General features: G+C 40.1%; 1 long non-coding RNA gene across 1 annotated transcript in view; it reads left to right on the top strand.

Annotated features, from left to right (window-relative positions):
- Positions 1 to 928: 928 nt before the first annotated feature.
- Positions 929 to 21,840, top strand: part of LOC137770206 (uncharacterized) — a 67,132-nt gene continuing 46,220 nt past the window's right edge. Inside the window, exons 1-3 of the long non-coding RNA XR_011075136.1 lie at positions 929 to 1,725; positions 2,175 to 2,293; positions 4,821 to 5,008. This is a non-coding gene — a long non-coding RNA (uncharacterized lncRNA). The remainder of the gene's footprint in view (positions 1,726 to 2,174; positions 2,294 to 4,820; positions 5,009 to 21,840) is intronic.

Here is a 21,840-nt window from a genome sequence, read left to right on the forward strand (position 1 = left end):
GCGTGTATGTGGAACCTAGAAAAATGGTACAGATGAACGGGTTTGCAGGGCAGAAGTTGAGACACAGATGTAGAGAACAAACGTATGGACACCAAGGGGGGAAAACCGCTGTGGGGTGGGGATGGTGGTGTGCTGAATTGGGCGATTGGGATTGACATGTATACACTGATGTGTATAAAATTGATGACTGATAAGAAAGAAAGAAGAAAGAAAGAAAGAATTCTATATCTAGCAAAATGAAGGAGAAAATTAAGACATTCCCAGGTTAACAAAAGCTCTGAGAATTTGTTGCTAGTAGACTTGCCCTACAAAAAATACTAAAGAGAGTCTTTCAGATTGATATGAAAGGACATTAGACAGGAACTTGAATCCACGTGAAGAAGTAGCACCAGTAAAGTAACCATATGGGTGTATATAAAAGGCAACATAAATGAATTCTTTTGTTTGTAACTCCTTTTTTCCTATGTGATTTAAAGGACAACTGCATAAAACAATAATTGTGACTCTCCATTGGGTACATAATGTATGAAGAGGTAATCTGTGTGACAATAACAGCATGAATGAGAGGGGCATAAAATGGAGCTACACAGGAGCTAAGTTTTTTGATACTATTAAGTTGCTATTAATCAAAACTAGATTGTCAAAAATTAAGATTTTTATCCATTAACCCCAAGGCAACCACTAAGAACTAAAAGAATATACAGTTGAAGAAATGACAAAGCAATAGGACACAAGAAAATACTTAATACAAAAGAAGGCAGTAATAGAGGAATAGAAGGAAAAATGCATAGAAATAAGCAAAATGACATATGTAAATCCTATCTTATCAGTAGTTGTATTAAATATATATGGATTAAACATTCCAATGAAAAGGCAGAGATTGGCAGAAGGGATTAAAAATATCCAAGTATACGCTGTCTACAATAGACACACTTTAGATTCAAAGATACAGGTTGAAAATAATAGAATGGAAACATATACCATGCAAACAGCAACCAAGAGAGAGCTAGAATGACTATGCTAATATCAGACAAAACAGACTTTAAGACAAAAAGTGTTACTAGGGACAAAGAAGGGTATTTTATAATAAACAGATCAATCCATCAAGAAGATGTAAAAATTATAAATGTATATGGACCTAATAACAAAGCAACAAAATGCATGAAGGGCTGACAAAATTGAAGGGAGAAATAGACAGTTCAACAATAGTTGGCGGCTTCAAAAAAATGCAGACCCTTGAGTTCCAGTTGCATGACCAAGGCTGCATGACCCTGGGTTAGTTGTTTAACCTCTCTCTCATGTCTAAAATGGAGATGAGGACCGACCTTATGGGGCTGTTATATAGATTGACTGGAAACACAAAAAGCACCTATTCCTGACATGTGGTGAGCACTCGTTCAGTGTCATATCATTATCCCCATTTAACTGTGGAGGAAACTGAGGCCTACATAGGCAAAGTGAGTTGTCCAAGCTAGTAGATGGTGAAGCTGGGAATCAAACCTAGGCCTATTGATGCCAAAACACTCCTGTTCTGCCTGGGACTGTGGGTCTTTGTTTCAGGCAGCTGTGTCTGAGACGCTGGTCCTCCTGTAAAGCCTCCCAGACGACCCTGGGCACACAGACATGGAAACAGTACTATCTCTGCTGATCCGAGCTGGAGTTCCGAATGGAATCTGGGTGGCCAGAGAAGGACTTTTATCTGCAAAGCCATTGCTGGGCACAAAGGTACGGGGTGGGGAAGGTGGTAACTCTGTGCATTCCCACTCTTTCCCTGGTCAGATCTCTAGGGATTTGGTTTTTCAGCCAATTAGTTGGAAAATGCCACATAATGAGGACGTACCCTGCTATGTTCTATACCTGTGTTATCATTTGATCCTCACAGAGATCATTACATCTATTTCAGAGTAGAAAGAAACAGAAACTAAGAGATAAGGATGTTGTAACTGTTGTTCACAGTAACATGGCTGGTGGGTGGTAGGCAGTCCTGGGCATGATACCCAAATTGTAAGTCTGAAGTCCCAGCTCTTTCTGTCCACCACTGTCCCCAGAATCAGCACCTGTCATGCTCCTGAGAGAGAAGAGGAATGACTTGCCTGCCTCCCCTTCACCAAGTTGAATGTTCACATCCCAGGCATCCATGTGTGTGCTTAAGGCAAGTCTGTGTTCTCTTTCAGGAGAGATAGATGAGCTGGCCTGCATCTCAACCAAAGAGTACTGGTTTGATGGGCGGGAGAAGTCCGTGGTGTGCACTGTGTCGTCAGATGGCACCGTGTGTGCCTGGGATCTGCAAGAGGTGAGCTGTCCAGGAGGGGGTCAGGATGAGAAGTGACCAGATGCTGCTATGTCCTCAGTCTTAGCGAGGCCCTTTGCCTTTATTCTCTTTAACCATCACAGCCAACTTGTGAGGTGAGGAGTGGGAGCCCCATTGTACAGATGAGAAATCTGAGCTGCAGGAGGCTCAGTCGCTGTGCCAGGTCACACTTCAGACTTGAGTCTGATTGATCGCAAATGCCCTTGACTCTCTGCTGTCCTGCCTCAGGGAGATGGGCATTTTTGCAGTGCCTGATGGAGGCTGTTTATGCAAGGGGATGACAGCTGCCATGCCCAGTTCTGTGATGTCCACATTGGAGCCAATGCCAGCCTCTGGGTGGTTTTGCCCAGATAATGCAGCTTTTACTCACCCCACTTGCAAACTTAAGTGTTACAACCTCGATAACTTGATTAGTATTTTGGACTTGGTTGGTACTAATTGTTAAAAAGCTTTCCTATCCATTTTCATATTCTCTGATTGCTCTTTTTTGTTGTTTAAAGGATACAGTTATTTGCATCATATGTCTTTCCTCCATGGTCAGTTTTTCATTTGTTTATCATGTTTTTTTTTCTCTTCCACGTGCTTTATTTTCCTCATATACAGTGATGTTTGACATTATAATTTCGAGTGAAGGTCCCTGGTGACTGATGGGTGCAGGTGTCTGGTTTCTGTTTCATTGCAGTTGTGTTGCCCTGAAAGAGACCCCCCTTAGGCTGTGGACATGAGACCACACAGGCTTAGATGAGGGGCTCTTGGGCTGGAAGAAGACCTGAAGGCTGGGAGGTTCCATAGTTGCCAAAACAAAAAGGTCTTGACTTGAACATAAAGAGCTTTGGTGCTGGGGTGGCAGACCTTTTCTGTAAAGGGCCAGAGAGCAAATATTTTAGGCTTTGTAGACCACATGGTCCTGTTGCAACTACTTAACTATGTGGCTGAAATGCAGAAGCAGCTGTAGACAACAAGTAAACAAAAAGGGAGTGGCTGTGTTCCAATAAAACTGTACTTGTGGACACTCACATGTGAGTTTCTTGTTTTTTTCATGTGTCATGAAATATTCTTTGATTTTTTTTTTTTTAACGAAAATACAAAAATGGTTAGTGGGCTGGGTTTGGCTGCAGGCTGTGGTTTGTTGAACTCTAGTGTGGTCCGTTGGTCACAGTGTGGGACTGTTAGACAGGGCTAGACCCCTCTGCACCCATTCTGCCTGGCTTGCCAACCTTAATCCTCTTTGTGAACACATCTCCAATCTTATTTTATTTTTAGAAAGCTCAATCATTTTGTTGGAGTCATGCAGTATGTAGCCTGTTTCTGCGCTCTGTTCCCCTGGTTGCTACTTTCTATTCTGAAATGGGAAGGGGAGTTTCACTGCTTCTTTGCCCACTTCCATACTACTAGCCACTGGTGAATAATGTGTATTCTCCGAGACCTAGTTGACATGACCCAGTCACCGGTGCCGAGTTCCTACTAGTAATAGTCTTGTTAGCTGTTTAAGCAACAGAAATCAACTGTTGATTTGTTGATGTGAGGGGGAAGAAAGAAAAGAATGGAAGAATACTGGGATATCATGATTGGAAAAAGATCATGCTAACATGATAACACCTGATAGAAAAAGAACCGTAATAACTCCAAATTGGAGAGAAACCCCATGTGGCAACTCTGAGAAACTCAGAAACAGCAATTAGAGGATTGGTTCTCTGACGCCCTGTCCTAATGTGCCGTGGGCCTGCTGGACCCGGGCTCTTTACCTCGCTGTTCTAGCTTTCAGAATCCTGGGAGAGACCATGTATCTGGGAATCAGCCCATCTCGGACCAGTCATTTTCCTCTGTGCTAATGGCCATGACAGGGCATGGGCCTTTGCCAGGCCTGGCCCGCGGTGGCACTGCTGGGTACACCACTGGGAAGGGCATGTTCTGAGCAGGGCAGTTGCAGATATGCAACAGAAACTGTTTACAACCACAAGGCTGAATTAGCTTATCTGTAAACCTGGGTTCCTTGGGGACCAAGTGAGACGTTCCACGTGGAAGTTCACTTTATGCAGCCCTGCAAAGCCCAGGTCCTGAGTACAGCCCAGGTCCCCAGCACAGCCTAGGTCCCAAGCACAGCCCAGATCCCGGGCAGGGTGGGTAGTGTTGGGTCCTGCCTCCCTGCCCAGCCTTCTTCAGTTGAGCCATAGGTAACCACTGGGAGTGCTTCAGACATCCTGTGCCCAGTGCACATGAAGGACCCCACCCTCAATCCCCCTGCAATGGCACCAACCCCAGGCAGTCTCAACACCCACGCTCAGCCACTGCTCTCCTCCAGGACACACCTGTCTCCTCTATGGTGGCACATTGCTTCTGTGTTGTGTTCCCTACCATGCTGTGCAGCCTGTGAGGATGGGGATCATATCCTTTACACCTACATGTCCCCAGTGTGCACTGGGTGATGGTCGAATGAATGAAAATAATAAGTGTTTAGGAAATAAATGGGCCCTATGTGAGTTGTTACATTAATTTTGTTGTTGCCTAGGGCACGGAGATCTGTCGAGTCCTCTACAGCCTGCAGCTCTGGTGAATTTGGTGACTTACCCTCGGCCGCAACTGATTGTCACCGTGGACGAGCGGGGACTGATCAAAGTATGGAAAGCAGAGAACGGGTGTGAGCAAGCCTCCTGCCTGCCTACATACTGTGACTTTCCAGAAGGCCCCCTCCTGCTGGTGAGTGACCCAGCTCTCAGGAACCTCTGCTGTTTCCCAGGGTCTGTGGACCTGGCACCAGACCACTGTGCCAGGTGGCACTTCAAGCCAGGCCCTCCACATGGCAGAGCAAGTGACCACATAATTCTGCTCGGTCCCCCAAGCTCCTCCTTGCCTGCCACGTGGAGGGCAGACTCCTCATCCCCCTTCGGCTCTAGTGTGCCACAGCCTGTTCCCTGGCCCCATCTCTGCAGCCTCTCACCCTTTCAGAGTGAGGTCCAGCCCTGTGGGCTGCCTGTGTTTTCTTGTCCACGGGCCCCTGCTTTCCTGTCTCCTGGTCCTACTCATAGTCTTTCTTCCCCTTGCAGTTCCTTCTCACTACTGCATTCTCACCCTTCTTTCCCCCTTTTCAAGTCTCCACGAGGGCCCAACTCAAAGGAAAACTGAGGCATGTTCGACAGAATGCAAGCATTTGCCTCAGATGATGAAGGCCTTCTGTTGCCAGGACATTTGTTTTAGAGGTGATTCTTGGGCATTGGGAGGGAGCATTTGGCCAGAGAGAAATGGCAAAAGTGGGTGTTAGCTGGCAGATTGAGGAAGTAGCTCTCACCTGGGGGCAGTGTCCTCCTCCTGGAGGGAAGGAGGTCTTTGAAAGTGTGGGCAAACTGGCATCCCAAATATCAAGATGAGCAGACATCCAGGAACAGTTTCATATGTAAACAGAACTAACTCTGTAAAAGAACTAAGCTCGTAAACAAAAAAAGTAAGACCTGATGAAACAGATTTCACATAAACAACTCTAGCTGTTTAAAGAAGACTTTGGAATAAGTGTAATTAACATCTCCAGAGCAATTTGAGAATATATTGTTTAGATGAAGAGGATGCCACTAAGTTTCTCTCCTGGGAATGGTAGAGCACATGATTCACACATACTTGTCAGTGAAGGACAATTAGAAATATTAGAATATATATCAAGTCAGAGAGCTAAAAAGAGCAAACGGTTTCTAGGCCAAGATTCAGAAGATGGCAGAAATCAAAGTGCTGAGCCTAACAATGGGGCTGCTTTTGCCCTGGAGATGTTTACTACAAAGCTAAGGGGCTGAGCAGAGCTTAATAGCCAAGTAGACAAAAGTTGGACTGCAGGGCCAGCAAGGAATGGAGCCCTGTGAATCCTCTTACGTTGGGTGGGTTATCAAGTTTCAACCTAAGAGTGAGGGTGGTCTGAAAGTAAGCAGTCCCTGAACTGGCTGCAGCTGCCCAGTTACTGGCTGGGAGTAAATGAAAATCCTTTCTGGAGAAAGTTAACAACTCCCAAGGCCTCTCTTTTCAAATACAGTGTTCAGCACTCACTTAGAGATAAGTAGGCACATGAGGTAAGATGATATGAACTACCCAAGGCAATCTACAGATTCAGTGCAATCCCTATCAAACTACCATTGGCATTTTTCACAGAATTAGAGCAAAGTTTTTTTAAAATTACATGGAAACACAAAAGACCCCGAATAGCCAAAGCAATCTTGAGAAAGAAAAATGGAGCTGGAGGAATCAGACTCCCTGACTGCAGACTATACTACAAAGCTACAGTAATCAAAACAGTATGGTACTGGCACAAAAACAGAAATATATATCAATGGAATAAGTTAGAAAGCCCAGAAATAAACTCACGCTCCTATGATCAATTAATCTATGACAAGGGAGGAAAGAATACACAGTGGAGAAAAAGCAGTCTCTTTGATGTGTGGTGCTGGGAAAACTGGACAGCTATATGTAAAAGAATGAAATTAGAACATTCTCTAACACCATACACAAAAATAAACTGGAAATGGATCAAAGACCTAAATGTAAGGCCAGACACTATAAAACTCTTAGAGAAAAACATAGGCAGAACATTCTTTGACATAGACTGAAGCAATATCGTTTTTGATCCACCTCCTGGAGTAATGAAAATAAAAACAAAAATAAACAAATGTGACCTAATTAAACTTAAAAGCTTCTGGACAGCAAAGGAAACCATCAACAAAACAAAAAGATACCCATAGAATGGGAGAAAATACTTGCAAATAATGCAACTGACAAGGGGTTAATCTCCAAAATATACAAACAGCTCATGGAGCTCTATGTCAAAAAAACAAACAACCCAATCAAAAAATGGGCAGAAGATCTAAACAGACAGTTCTCCAAAGAACATATACAGATAGCCAAAAAGCATATGAAAAGATGCTCAGCATCACTAATTATCAGAGAAATGCAAATCAAAACTACAATGAGGTATCACCTTGCACCTGTCAGAATGGCCATCATCAAAAAGTCTACAAACAGTAAGTGCTAGAGAGGGTGTGGAGAAAAGGGAACCCTCCTACACTGTTGGTGGGAATGTAAACTGGTACAACCACTATGGAGAACAATATGGAGGTTCCTTAAAAAACTTAAAATAGAGCTACCATATGATCCACCAATCCCACTCCTGGGCATATAGCTGGAGAAAACCATAATCCGAAAGGATACATATGCCCCTGTGTTCATTGCAGCACTATTTACAATGGCCAGGACATGGAAGCAACCTAAATGTCCATCAACAGAGGAATGGATAAAGAAGATGTGGTACATATATACAATGGGATATTACTCAGCCATAAAAAAAGAATGAAATAATGCCATTTGCAGCAAAATGGATGCTAAAACCTAAAGATTATCATACTAAGTCAAGTAAGTCAGACAAAGCAAATATCATATGATATGTGGAATCTAATTTAAAAAAAAAGATACAAATGAACCCATTTACAAAACAGAAGCAGACTTAATAGATATCAAAAACAAACTTATGGTTACCTAAGGGGAAACGTGGTGGGGAGGGATAAATCAGGAGCTTGGGACGAATACACACACTACTATATATAAGATAGATAACAAGGACCTACTGTATAGCACAGGGAACTCTACCCAATATTCTGTGATAACCTGTATGAGAAAAGAATGTAAAAAAGAATGAATATATGTATATGTATAACTGAATCACTTTGCTGTACAGCTGAAACTAACACAATGTTGTAAGTCAACTATACTCCATAAAAAAGAAAAAAAGATAACATGAACTAGAAACTGCAGGATAAACAGCTGACAATGTCAGTAGAGTCCCAGGGGATTTGGATATTGTAGTTAATAGACACAAACACTAGCACACCTGTGGTTGCCCTGCTCAAGGAGATAAATTTCAACAGAGACCTTAAAGCCGTGAAAAATGACATACAGATTTGGAAAAGAACCAAGTAGAAAGAAATTCTGGAGTAGCAAAACTGAATAACAAACGTTAGGACTCAGTGGATGAATTTAATAGCAGAGTGGACAGTTGAATCCCACAAAAGTCTGGGGTGGGTGGGGGGAGCTTGTGGGCCACTGGCAGTGTTCTTAACTTCGGTGGTGACATGAATATTTACTTTGTAAAAATGTACTGAGCTCTTATGTTTATGTCTTGTGCAATGTTCTATGTGTATTATATACATCAATTAAGAAGTTAAGAGTATGAAAGAATTAGTGAACTGGAAGATAAAAGTAATTATCTACAATGGAATGGGGAGACGAGGAGTGGTAAATGTGGAAGAGAGGCTGAGAGATGGAGACCAGTGCTTCTCAGACTTGAATGGGATGTGACTCACCTGTGGATCTTGTTTAAATGAAGATTCTGATTCAGTGGATCCCTGGGGATGCCTGAGATGCTGAGTTTTTAGAAGCTTCTTGAGAATATTGATGCTGTCAGGTCATAGACCACACTTTGAATGGCGAGGCCATAAAGGATCCATGAAAAAATTTTAGTATTTGTTTATTTTATATGCTAGGAGTAGGTGAGGCAGGGGCGCATAGGAAACATTTGAAGAGATGATGGTAGATATTTTTCCAAAATAGACTAAGGACAGTACTCCATGGAATCAAGAAGGCCCTGCAAACCCCAAGCAGGGTAAATAAAAATAAATCTGCATATAGACCCATCAGAGTGAACTGAGATAACTGAAGGCTAAGAAAAATGTATTTAATAGCAGCGAGAGGAAGTAAAATGACCTTCGGTGTAATACTAATGAGACTTCTTCAGGCAGAGGGAAAATGATCACAGATGAAATGTCAGAGAAGCAGGAAAGATCGATGAGCAGCAACAGTGGTAAATATGAGGAAATCTAAATATTGACTGTATAAAACAGCAACAACAATGCCTTGTGGACTTTAAACTATATGTAGAAATAAAATGCATGACTTTAGCATTTAGGCTAGGGGAGGTTTATGAGGAACTAAAAGGTCTAAGCTCCTTGAATTGTCGGAGAAGACTAAATGTACCAATTAGCAGTATACTTTATAAGGCAGGCTGCAAATAGTAATCTCTCGTCTAACTCCTAGAAGAATAGTATACAGCATATAGCTTCTAAATCATAAGAGGAAGATGAATGCGTTTTGTGGTTGCACCATAGGGGGCAGGATCAACCTGACCCAAAATGTGGCTTGGTTATTGTTGACTGAAAAAAAAATGCACAACCTAAAAGTTGAGAGTTATGTTTTATTGGGTGGACTTTCTGAGGACTTCAGGCCCGGGACATGGCATCTCAGATGACATTGCAGAAACTGTTCCGAAGAGGCAAGGGTGGGGAGCCAGGATATATAGGAGATTCTCAACAAAAGACCAGGTAGTCAGAACATCAAAAGATTACTGTTAATAAAAGAAAACCAGATTTCTCAAGTTATGGAATTTAGCACTTTTCTATGTTGGGGAAGATGCAAGAGCCTGGGCTCACTGAAATCATTCCTTTGATATGCACCTTAAATATCTGGGGCCAGTATCCTGTGTTTTCTCATCCTGTGTTTCCTCAGGGTACACTGGCAGAACCAGGGGGTGCGGCAGTGGCTGAGAGTGTGGCAGTGAGCAGCCCGTTTGTCTACGTCCTGGGTTCCCTTAGGGCTCACCCTCCGGTGGCTGTAATATGATGGCTTGATGGCTGCAACATCCTTTGTTTACTGATATGGCAGGCAACATGTTAGTTCTCATTATCAAGACTGATGATGCCACACATGCAGCGAGTGGGAGTGAAAAGGTCCATTTTTCACATAATGAGACTTTGTTGGGAGAGCAGGGTGGGCTCCCAGGAGGCAGCTCTGGAAACGGCTTGAGGAAGCAGGGAGGAGTTACTGACTCTGGCTTTCCCTGTGGTTTGGGAGGTGGGGTTCTTACCCTGGGCCAGGGTTTACTGCTGTGAATTCTCTGCAGGTGCCCCTTTCTTATCAGCTTGCCCTGGGGTAAGAGAGGGGGGTGGTCCTTAAAGGCTATCAGCTGTCAAACATCAAAAATGGAGTAAGTTATTATGATGCATTTCGGATGTTTGATGACTGACAGGTGCATGTTTCATTTCCCTGAACCTGAACTTGTATAAGTAGGCCATATGGTCCTCTGTGAGGCCTGCGTTCTAAATTGGCAGATGAAGGGAAGTTCTCTTGAATGACTTGCTCAAGAGCTTGGTGTTGGGTGTTTTTTAAAGTGAAATGAGAGTCTTGGTCACTGTTGGTAATGTCTGGGTCTCCAAAGGGGATAGGAGTGCCTGCTATGTGCAGACATGTGTGACTATCATTTATATTTGGGGTGTTTGGGGGGCAAGAGGTCCTGAGGTCTTCCTCCCAAACGGGAAAGCTTGGATGAGAATTTAGTTTCTGCGTTGGCTGGCCACATGGCCATGCCACTGGCAATGGCCGAAGAGTGTAAACATGCTGGTTGTTTGCTGGGGCATCAAGGGCTAAGGTGACTGAGATGACAGCCTGAAGGTCAACCATTTGTGTGGACTGTTGTGTCTGTCCTTTATCAGGGACACCCGGTAAGGTACGGGCAGCAGCAGTGCTCTGGCGGGCCGTGTGGCATGGGACAGTGGCAGTGCTGTCTACACCACGAGAGAATTCCCTTTCTTGTCTACTCAGAGGGTGGCCTGCTCCAGTGTCATTGCCTGTGGCAAGGGTCTGAGGACAACAGGAAGCTACTTCCTCCTGCACCAGATGGCCAGGCCTGCCTTCATCCTGAAGATGTCATTTCTGTCTTAGCAAGGAGGCTCCAGTGGCTGTGCGGAGCCTGCAGGATGCTACCTCCACGTCCCAAGGCATAATACGTACCTGGGAACAGAGAGTCACCTGTGATCTGAACCTGAACCTGTGATCACCTCTGTCACCGCTAGGGCCCAGATGTAGCCTGCAGCTTTCACTTTGATGGTGCGTTGTGCGGGGCTGAGGTCGGTAGGTTTTGTATCAGAAGCACTGGTTTTCTTGAGGTTGCCCTGTCGGAGGATGGGGCAGGATCAACCCCCTACACAAAATTTGGCTCAGATTTGGAGACTGCTGACGTTACACATGCACCAGTGGGCTACGGAAAAGGGTATCCCCCCAGAATTCAGGTCTACCCAGAGCCTCAGAACGTGACCTTCTTTGGAAATGGTGCTGCTGCGATGCATTTATTTATTTATTTATTTATTTATTTATTTATGTATTTATTTATTTATTTAACATCTCTATTGGAGTATAATTGCTTTACAATGGTGTGTTAGTTTCTGCTTTATAACAAAGTGAATCAGCTATACATACACATATACCCCCATATCTCCTCCCTCTTGCATCTCCCTGCCACCCTCCCTATTCTGCGACGTATTTAGTTAAGGATCTCAAGATGAAATCATCCTGGATTTAGTCTGGGCTCTTAATCTAACGGTATCTTGCTAAGAAGAGGAGAGGGCACAGAGACACACACAGAGAAGCCATGTGCAGATGCCGCAGACATTGGAGTGTGCTGTTACACGCCAAGGAAAGCCCTAGAACCTTCAGAGGAAGCAGAGCCCTGCTGGTACCTTGACTTTGGGCCTCTAGCCTCCAGAACTGTGAGGGAGTAAATTTTTGTTTTTTTAAGCCACCCTGTTTTGTTACTTCAGCCCTAGGAAATTAATACAAGACTCATCTAAAACAGAACACTTAAGGAGGATGGAATTAAAAGGATGGGAAAATGACAGGCGTTGGAGATGCTAACCAGAAGCAAGCTCACACAGCTGGTAATGTTAGACGAGAAGACCGGAAGATCAAAGTTTTTACTAGATCTTAGGGGTCATTTCAAAATAATAATTTGATCAGCCTCCCAGAAAGATACAGCGAGGCTAATTTTGAATGCACTTTAAAGTATGGCCTAAAATATATATGGAACAAAAATGTGTGGAATTTCAAGGAGAAATGGTTAAAGTTACAAGCATCACGAGAAATTTCTGTTACCTGGCTAAAGAGAGATGATCTGGGCGGGCCCACTTTAATTCCATGAGTGCTTCAAAGGCAGAGAGTTTTCTCTGACTGGTCACAGAAGAGGATGTCAGAGACTCACGGGTGCGGGGGCCTCACGTGCTGGCTGCCAGGCTGTCGGTGGGCCTGAGAACAAGAATAGTCTCTGCCACCAGCCAGCAGGCAGGGAAACCTTAGTTCTGTAGCCACAATGTCCTGGACTGCCAACAACCTGAATGGGGCCCCAATGAGAACCCAGCACCTTGACGCCTTGGCTTAGCTTTGTGTGACTTCGTCTCACGGGTTATTGGGAAGATGATCTACATATAGGTCTGTGGCTCATTTCAAGTTAAGTTATATTTGTGTGCATGGTCAGCGTCAGGGTTCATTTTTATTTACAAATGGGTATCCAGAATTTGTAGGAAAGACCATCCTTTCTTCATCAAATTATATCATCACCTTCGTTTGTCAAAATATCAAATGACTGTATGTGTTATATGTGTTATATGTTGAACATGTGGGTCAGTCTCCACTGATCTGTTTGTCTGTCCTCATGACAGTAACACAGGGTCTTGTTTCCCGTAGATTACAGTTAAGTCGTGACCTCCAGCATTTTCTTTTTTGGAAAATATATCCATTTCCATAAAATTTGTCAAGTCAGCTTGGAAATTTCTACAAAACTGCTTACTGGGATTTTGATTACTTTGAATCTATAGATTGATTTGGGGATAACTGACATCTTAATGTTTAGTCTTCTAAGCCATGAACATGGCATATATGACCCCATTTATATAGGCCTTCATTTATTTCTCTCAACAAAGTTTTGTAGGTTTAAGTGAACAGGGCTTGCACATATTTTGTTAAAATTATTCATAAGTATTTTTATACGATTTAAATGTTATTTTAAAATTTGATTTTCCAATATTTTCATTGCTAGTATACAGCATATATAGAAATACATAAATAATTGTATGATCAAGCCACCCAAGATGGCTCTTCTCTTGCTCGCTGTACAACCCCTGCCCGACCAGTCCTCCTTCATCTACACACTACTCACATCACCAAGCTTCCCTCCTAATACATACTAGCCCCCGGCCCCAGCTAGTGATTGTTCTAATCTTTAGATCAGAGCACCTCCACCGTGATAGCTTATCAAAGGGACGGTGAGGGACGTGCCCCTCTGCTTGTTTCCCTGGTAACCGATGAGCCAACCTGATGTCAATTCCCCCTATAACCGGTAACCTCCCCGAGCCCTGGGAGCAAAGACTACTACCATGTCCTGCCCGCTGTCTGCCGCACGCCGTGGAGTGTTGCTCCAGGACGTGTAAGCTCCTCCATCCATTAAACCATTGATGTCTATGTCGCTGACTCCAGGCTCTTTCTTCGGTGTCGAGGCTGGGCAAGTGCAGGGCTTGCAGGCCTGTAGGGTGCAACGCAACAGTAATACATAGGGCTTTGTATAGTTTGGAATTTACAAAAAAATTTCTGTGCATACTATATGTAGCATACATAGAAATCATTTGTGTATAAATATAAATAGAAATGCATTCGATTTTTGTATATTGACCCGTATTCAACTGCCTTGCTAAATTTACATATTAATTCTTTGTGTGTGTGTGTGCATGTGTGTGTGTGTGTGTTTTGAGCACTTAGAGTAAATCTAATTTCTTTTTTTTAATAAACATCTTTATTGGAGCATAATTACAAGGTGTTAGTTTCTGCTGTATAACAAAGTGAATCAGCTATATGTATACATATATCCCCATTTCCCCTCCCTCTTGCATCTCCCTCCCACCCTCCCCATCCCACCGCTCTAGGTGGTCACAAAGCACCGAGCTGATCTCCCCGTGTAATCCAGCTGCTTCCCACTAGCTATCTGTTTTACATTAGGTAGTGTATATATGTCCATGCCACTCTCTCACTTCGTCCCAGCTTACCCTTCCCCCTCCCCATGTCCTCAAGTCCATTCTCTACATCTGCGTCTTTATTCCTGTCCTGCCCCTAGCTTCTTCAGAACCTTTTTTTTTTTTTTTTTAGATTCCATATATATGTATTACCATATGGTATTTGTTTTTCTCTTTCTGACTTCATTCTGTATGACAGGCTCTAGGTCCATCCACCTCACTACAAATAACTCAGTTTTCTTTCTTTTTATGGCTGAGTAATATTCCATTGTATATATGTGCCACATCTTCTTTATCCATTCATCTGTTGATGGACACTTAGGTTGCTTCCATGTCCTGGCTATTGTAAATAAAGCTGCAATGAACATTGTGGTACATGACTCTTTTTGAATTATGGTTTTCTCAGGGTATATGCCCAGTAGTGGGATTGTTGGGTCGTATGGTAGTTCTATTTTTAGTTTTTTAAGGAACCTTCATACTGTTCTCCATAGTGGCTGTATCAATTTACATTCCCACAAACAGTGCAAGAGTGTTCCCTTTTCTCCACGCCCTCTCCAGCATTTATTGTTTGTAGACTTTTTGATGATGGCCATTGTGACCAGTGTGAGATGATATCTCATTGTAGTTTTGATTTGCATTCCTCTAATAATTAATGATGTTGAGCATTCTTTCATGTGTTTGTTGACAATCTTGTATCTTCTTTGGAGAAATGTCTATTTAGGTCTTCTGACCATTCTTGGATTGGGTTGTTTGTTTTTTTGATATTGAGCTGCATGAGCTGCTTGTAAATTTTGGAGATTAATCAATCCTTTGTCAGTTGCTTCATTTGAAAATATTTTCTCCCATTCTGAGGGTTGTCTTTTCATCTTGTTTATGGCTTCCTTTGCTGTGCAAAAGCTTTTAAGTTTCATTAGGTCCCATTTGTTTATTTTTGTTTTTATTTCCATTTCTCTAGGAGGTGGGTCAAAAAGGATCTTGCTGTGATATATGTCATGGAGTGTTCTGCCTATGTTTTCCTCTAAGAGTTTCATAATATCTGGCCTTACATTTAGGTCTTTAATCCATTTTGAGTTTATTTTCATGTATGGTGTTAGGCAGCATTCTAATTTCATTCTTTTACATGTAGCTGTCCAGTTTTCACAGCACCACTTATTGAAGAGGCTGTCTTTCCTCCACTGTATATTCTTGCCTCCTTTATCAAAGATAAGGTGACCATATGTGCGTGGGTTTATCTCTGGGCTTTCTATCCTGTTCCATTGATCTATATTTCTGTTTTTGTGCCAGTACCATACTGTCTTGATTACTGTAGCTTTGTAGTATAGTCTGAAGTCAGGGAGCCTGATTCCTCTAGCTCCGTTTTTCTTTCTCAAGATTGCTTTGGCTATTCAGGGTCTTTTGTGTTTCCATATGAATTGTGAGATTTTTTTGTTCTAGTTCTGTGAAAAATGCCTGTGGTAGTTTGATAGGGATTGCATTGACTCTGTAGATTGCTTTGGGTAGTAGAGTCATTTTCACAATGTTGATTCTTCCAGTCCAAGAACATGATATATCTAGAGTAATATAATTATATATATATATATATATATATATATATATATATATATGTATTATATATATAATATATTAGAGTTAGATATATTTATTAATATATTATATATTATAATTATGTTATTTATATAATAAATATAAAATAAATACATTTATATTATAATTATATATTTATAAATATATATTATATAATATATATTTTTTATATATATAAAAATATATATACTTTGTGGTATAAAATTGGTTAAATCAGTCAGAAAATAACTACCCATAAGGAATAGATTTATAATTGAACTACATTAAAATGTAAAAGTTCTGTACATTAAAACACTATTTAAAAGTTGAAAGATAAAGTAATGAGTGTCTGAGAATATTTTCTAAAGATATAAACAATAAAGGATTAAAATGTATATAGATATATATATTTTTAAATTTAAACATATAATTTTAAATCTCTTTGATTCAATAGGAAGGCAGGCAACGTATAGAAAATAGGTGGTGCTTCATAATAGAGAAAATAAAAATGGCCAAAAAGATATGAAAATTTACTTAAAATCATTATTATTCAAGGAAGTACATATTAAACTATGGTGAGATACCACTCTATCCCCTCAGACTGGCAAACATTAAAAACCTTTAGAGTTATGAGTGTTGTTGAGGATATGTCACAACAAGAACTCATTCAGCATTGGAGGCAGTGCATATTAATCCGTCCCTTTGGAAAACAAGTTGTTATTAAATGGTAAAGTGGTGATATTCCTATCACCACCCCTAGGAATATATAACTTTGAGAAGCTCATGAGCACATGAACCATGACAGTATGAACAAGATTGTTCATAAAAGCAAGCATAGTAGTCCCAAATTAGAAACAACCCAAGTATTCATAAATAGTAAAATGGATAAATATGCTGCAGGAGAGTCATACAATGGAAATATTCTACAGAAATGCAAGTAAACAAACTAGAGCTCCATACAACAACATTGATGAATCTTACAAAAGGTTGAACAGAAGAAGGCATAAAAAAGTATATCTATGATTCCATAGATTCCATTTATATGCAACTCAGAAATAAGCAAAACTAACTTGTATTGTTTAGAGATGTAAACATAGGAGATAAAATCATAAAGCAAAGCAGAGAAATGATCACTATGACAATCAAGATTGTGATTGCACATAAACTGGAGCAAGAGGGTTTTGATCACGAAAGAACACTCATATTCTTTTTGGGGACCTGCAATTTTTAATTTCTTAAGCTGGGTAGTAATTACATTAGTGTTTGCTTTATAATACTTTGTTAAATTGTACATCTATGTTTTGTTTGCTTTTGCACATACATTGTGTTTAACAATAAAAATTTTTAAATTATATATTACTTATATGTTGTAAAAAGATTTACCACAAAATTCAACAGTTTAAGTAGGCAAATACTTATTATCTCACATATTTTCTGAAGGCCAGGCCTTTGTGAGTATCTTAGCCGGGTGGCCTTGGGGTCAAGCCATTGGCCAGGGCTGTAGTCATATGGCTTGACTGGGGCCGGAGGATCCACTTCCATGAAAGTTCACACACATGTCTGTTGGTTGGGGGCCTCAGCTCCTTACCATGTGGGCCACTTCACAGGGCTGCTTGAGTATCCTTACCACATGACAGCTGACTTCCTCCAGAGTGAATGATTCAAGAGAGAAAGAGAAGAGAGCAATGCCTTTCATAACCTAGTATCAGAAGTCAAACATTGTCACTTTGCCACATTCTATTCATTAAAAGGAAGTCATTAAAGTCCAGTCCATGATGAAGATAGAGGAATTAAACTCCATCTCTTCAAGGGAATGGTATCAGAGTATTTGTGGACATATTTTAAATCACCATAAATTTTATCAGAAGTCTACTATAAACAAATTCAATGTAGAGTACCTATATTAGGAAAAGTATTTGCAACATATAGGAAAGCAAAATGACTTAATCTATTATAAATGAGGATAAGAACTCAATATACACACTGAAAAAAGACATGAAAAAATTCTAATGAGCATATAAGAGGAAAAATATAAACATTGCTAGTGAAAATGAAAATCTGAGTTTTTACAGCTTTTCTGGAAGAAATGTCACATATATTGTATATTATTGTGGAGACTTAAACCACTTAATATACGAAGAATTTATTTCTTTAAAAGGGAATAAAGACACAGACCTACTAGAGAATGGACTTGAGGATACGGGGAGGGGGGAGGGTAAGCTGGGACAAAGTGAGAGAGTGGCATGGACATATATACACTACCAAACGTAAAATAGATAGCTAGTGGGAAGCAGCCGCATAGCACAGGGAGATCAGCTCGGTGCTTTGTGACCACCTAGAGGGGTGGGATAGGGAAGGTTGGAGGGAGGGAGATGCAAGAGGGAAGAGATATGGGGACATATATATATGTATAACTGATTCACTTTGTTATAAAGCAGAAACTGACACACCACTGTAAAGCAATTATACTCCAATAAAGATGTTTAAAAAAAAAAGGGACCAATATGTATAAAATATGTATGGAGATGTTTATTTTACATTATTTGTAGAAGAAAAAAGCTGAAACAAATTGAATGACCAATAAGTACGGAAATGTTTGAATACATTATGACACATCCATGATGTGAAAACATTTTTTAAACTTTCTATTGACAAATAGTGTACATACAGAAAAGTGCAATATTGCATGCATAAAGCCCAAAGAAATATCACTATCTGGTCATACTCATGATATCAGCATTCTAATCAAGAAAGAGAACAATGCCAGGACCCCCAAAGCCCTCTCAGCTTCCTTGTAGTCTCAAACTTCTCTGAGTAACCACTATCCTGACATCTGAGAACATAGATTAATGTTGCTTTTTTTGGTACTTTGCATGCGTGAAATCATATAGTATGTTATGTGGTATATTATATAGTTGATTCTTGAACAGCACTGCACTGCTTTGAACTGTGGGTTCACTTATATGTGGCTGTTTTTCAATAGTAAATAGTATAGTACTACACAGTCGGTGGTTGGTTGAATCTGCAGATGCAGAGGAACCAGGGATATGGAGAGTTGACTATAAGTTATACATGGGTTAACTCCCATGTTGTTCAAGGGTCAACTGTAGTTTTATTTTCCTTTGTATTGTGTTTGTCAGATTCATCCATACTACATGTAGTTACAGGTAATTGATTCTCATTGCTGCATAGTACTTTATTGTGTCTCAACTTATTTATCCACAACAGTTTTAACAGGTATTTAGTTTCCAGCTTGGGACTATTACGATTAGTGCTATGAATATTCTAGTACATGTCTTTTGGTAAATAAATGTGTATATTTCTGATAGATATATACCTAGGAGCAGAATTGCTGGGTCATAGGATATGCATGTGTTTGGCTTTGGTAGACTCTGCCAAACAGTATTCCAAAGTGGTTGGACCAATTTATGCTCCCAGTAAGAGTGTATGAGATTTGCTGTTGTTCCACATTCATACCAACACTTGCTTATTCCATGTTTTAGATTTAAGCGTTTGGATGTGTGTCATGAAGTGGTTCTCATAGATTTTCTTCTAGAAGCCTAATTGTTTTTTCTTCACGTTTAGGTATGCAATCCATATGGAATTGATTTTTATGTATGGTATGAGGTAAGTGTCAGGTCACATTTATTTTTTCATATGGATATTCAATTGACCCAGCACCACTTATTGAAAAGATCCATCTTTACCATGCTATTTTGATGATGATAGCTTTTTAGTATAGTTTGAAATCAGGGACCATGATACCTCCAACTTTGTTTTCTTTATCAAGGTTGTTTTGACTATTTGGGTCTTTTGTGTGGAAAGACACACTGTGTTCATGAATTGGAAGAATTAATATTGGTAAAAATGACCATACTACCCAAGGCAATCTGCAGATTCAGTGCAATCCCTTTCAAAATACCAACAGCATTTTTCACAGAACTGCAATAAATTATTCTAAAATGTGTATGAAAACACAGAAGACACAGAATAATCAAAACAATCTTGACAAAGAAGAACAAAGCTGGAGGTATCATGCTCCCTGATCTTAAACTATACTACAAAGCTACAGTCATCAAAACAGTGTGGTAGTGGCACAAAAATAGACACATAAATCGTTAGAACAGAATAGAGAGCCCAGAATTAAACCCACACTTATATGGGCAATTCCTCTATGCCAAAGTAGGCAAGAATATACAATGGGGAAAAGATAGTGTCTTCACTTATTGGTGTTGGGTAAACTGGACAGCTCCATGAAAAAGAATCAAACTGGAGTACTTTCTCACACCATAAAAAAAAAAAACCAAAAAACTCAAAATGGATTAAAGCCTTAAATGTAAGACCTGAAAACATAAAACATCTAGAAAAACATAGTCAGTACACTCTTTGACATTGGTCTTAGCAATATTTTTTTGGATATGTGTCTTCAGGCAAGGGAAACAAAAGCAAAAATAAACAAATGGGACTACATCAAACCAAAAAGCTTTTGTATAGCAAAGGAAACTTTTAACAAAATGAAAAAACAGCATGCTGAATAGGAGAAGGTATTTGCAAATGATATCCAATAAGGGGTTAATATCCAAAATATACAAAGAACTCATATAACCCAAAAGAACTCATATAACCCAATACCAATTGAAAAATTTGCAGAGGACCTAAATAGACATTTTTCCAAAGACATACATATGGCCAACAGACACATGAAAAGATGTTCAGCATTACTAAATATCTGGGGAATGCAAATCAAAACCACAATGAGATATCACCTCACACCTGTCAGAATGGCTATTACAAAAAGACAAGAAATAACAAGTGTTGGTAAGGATGTAGAGAAAAGGGAACCCTTGTGCACTGTTGGTGGTACAAATTGGTGTAGCCACTATGGAAAACAATATGGAGGTTCCTCAAAAAGTTAAAAATAGAACTACTATATGATCCAGCAATTCCACTTTGCGTATTTTTCCAAAGAAAACAAAAACATTAATTAGAAAAAATATATGCATCCCTATGTTTATTGCAGCACTACTTACAAGAGGCAAGATATGGAAACAACCTAAGTGTCCATCGATAGATAAATGGATAAAGATGTGGTATATTATACACAGTGGAATATTACTCAGCCATAAAAAAGAATGAGATCTTTTGTGATTTCGATGTGACAACATGGATTGACCTAGAGGTTATTATGCTAAGTGAAATAAGTCAGGCAGAGAAAGAAAAATGATGTATAATTTTAACTTATATGTGGAATGTAAAAAACAAAGCAAATGAACAAATGAACAAAATAGAAACAGTCTCTTAGATACAGAGAAGAAATAGTGGTTGCCATAAGGTAGGGGGTGGGGGGTTGAGTGAAATAGGTGAAGGAGATTAAGAGGTGTAAACTTCTTCCAGTTACAATATAAATGAGTTGTGAGGATGAAATGTACAGCATGTGGAATATAATCAGTAATATTGTAATCTCTTTGTATAGTAATGTGTTGTAACTAGATTTATCATAGTAACATTTTCTAACGTATAGAAATATTGAATCACTATGTTGTACACCTGGAACTAACATAGTGTTGTAGGTCAATTATACTTCAATTAAAAAAAAAAAACTAGTTCTTTGAAAAGATCAATAGAGCTGATGAGCCTCTAGCCAGGCTAACTAAGAAAAAAAGAGAGAAAATACAAATTAGTAACATCCAAAATAAAGGAGGGACATTACTACAGATGCCATGGATAGTAGAAGGATAATCAAGGAATACTATGAACAACACTATGGCCACAAATTTGATAACCGAGATTAAATGGAGTAATTCCTTGAAAGACACATCTGCCAAAACTCACACAAGAAGAAAGAGATGCTGAATAGGCCTGTATCTATTAAATAAATTGAATCAACAATTAATAACCTTCCAAAACAGAAAGCAGCAGGCTCAGATAGGTTCACTGGTGAATTCAAACATTTAAGGAAGAAATTATGCCAATTTTATACAATCTCTTCCAGAAGATAGACACAGAGGGGAAACCTCCTAACTCATTATATGAGGGCAGCATTACCCTAAAACCAAAACTAGATAGTCTTTAAAAGAAAACTACAGACCAATATCTCTCATGAACACAAATGCA

The sequence above is a fragment of the Eschrichtius robustus genome, chromosome 10, assembly GCF_028021215.1.
Source record: "Eschrichtius robustus isolate mEscRob2 chromosome 10, mEscRob2.pri, whole genome shotgun sequence".
Classification (NCBI taxonomy): Eukaryota; Metazoa; Chordata; class Mammalia; order Artiodactyla; family Eschrichtiidae; genus Eschrichtius; species Eschrichtius robustus.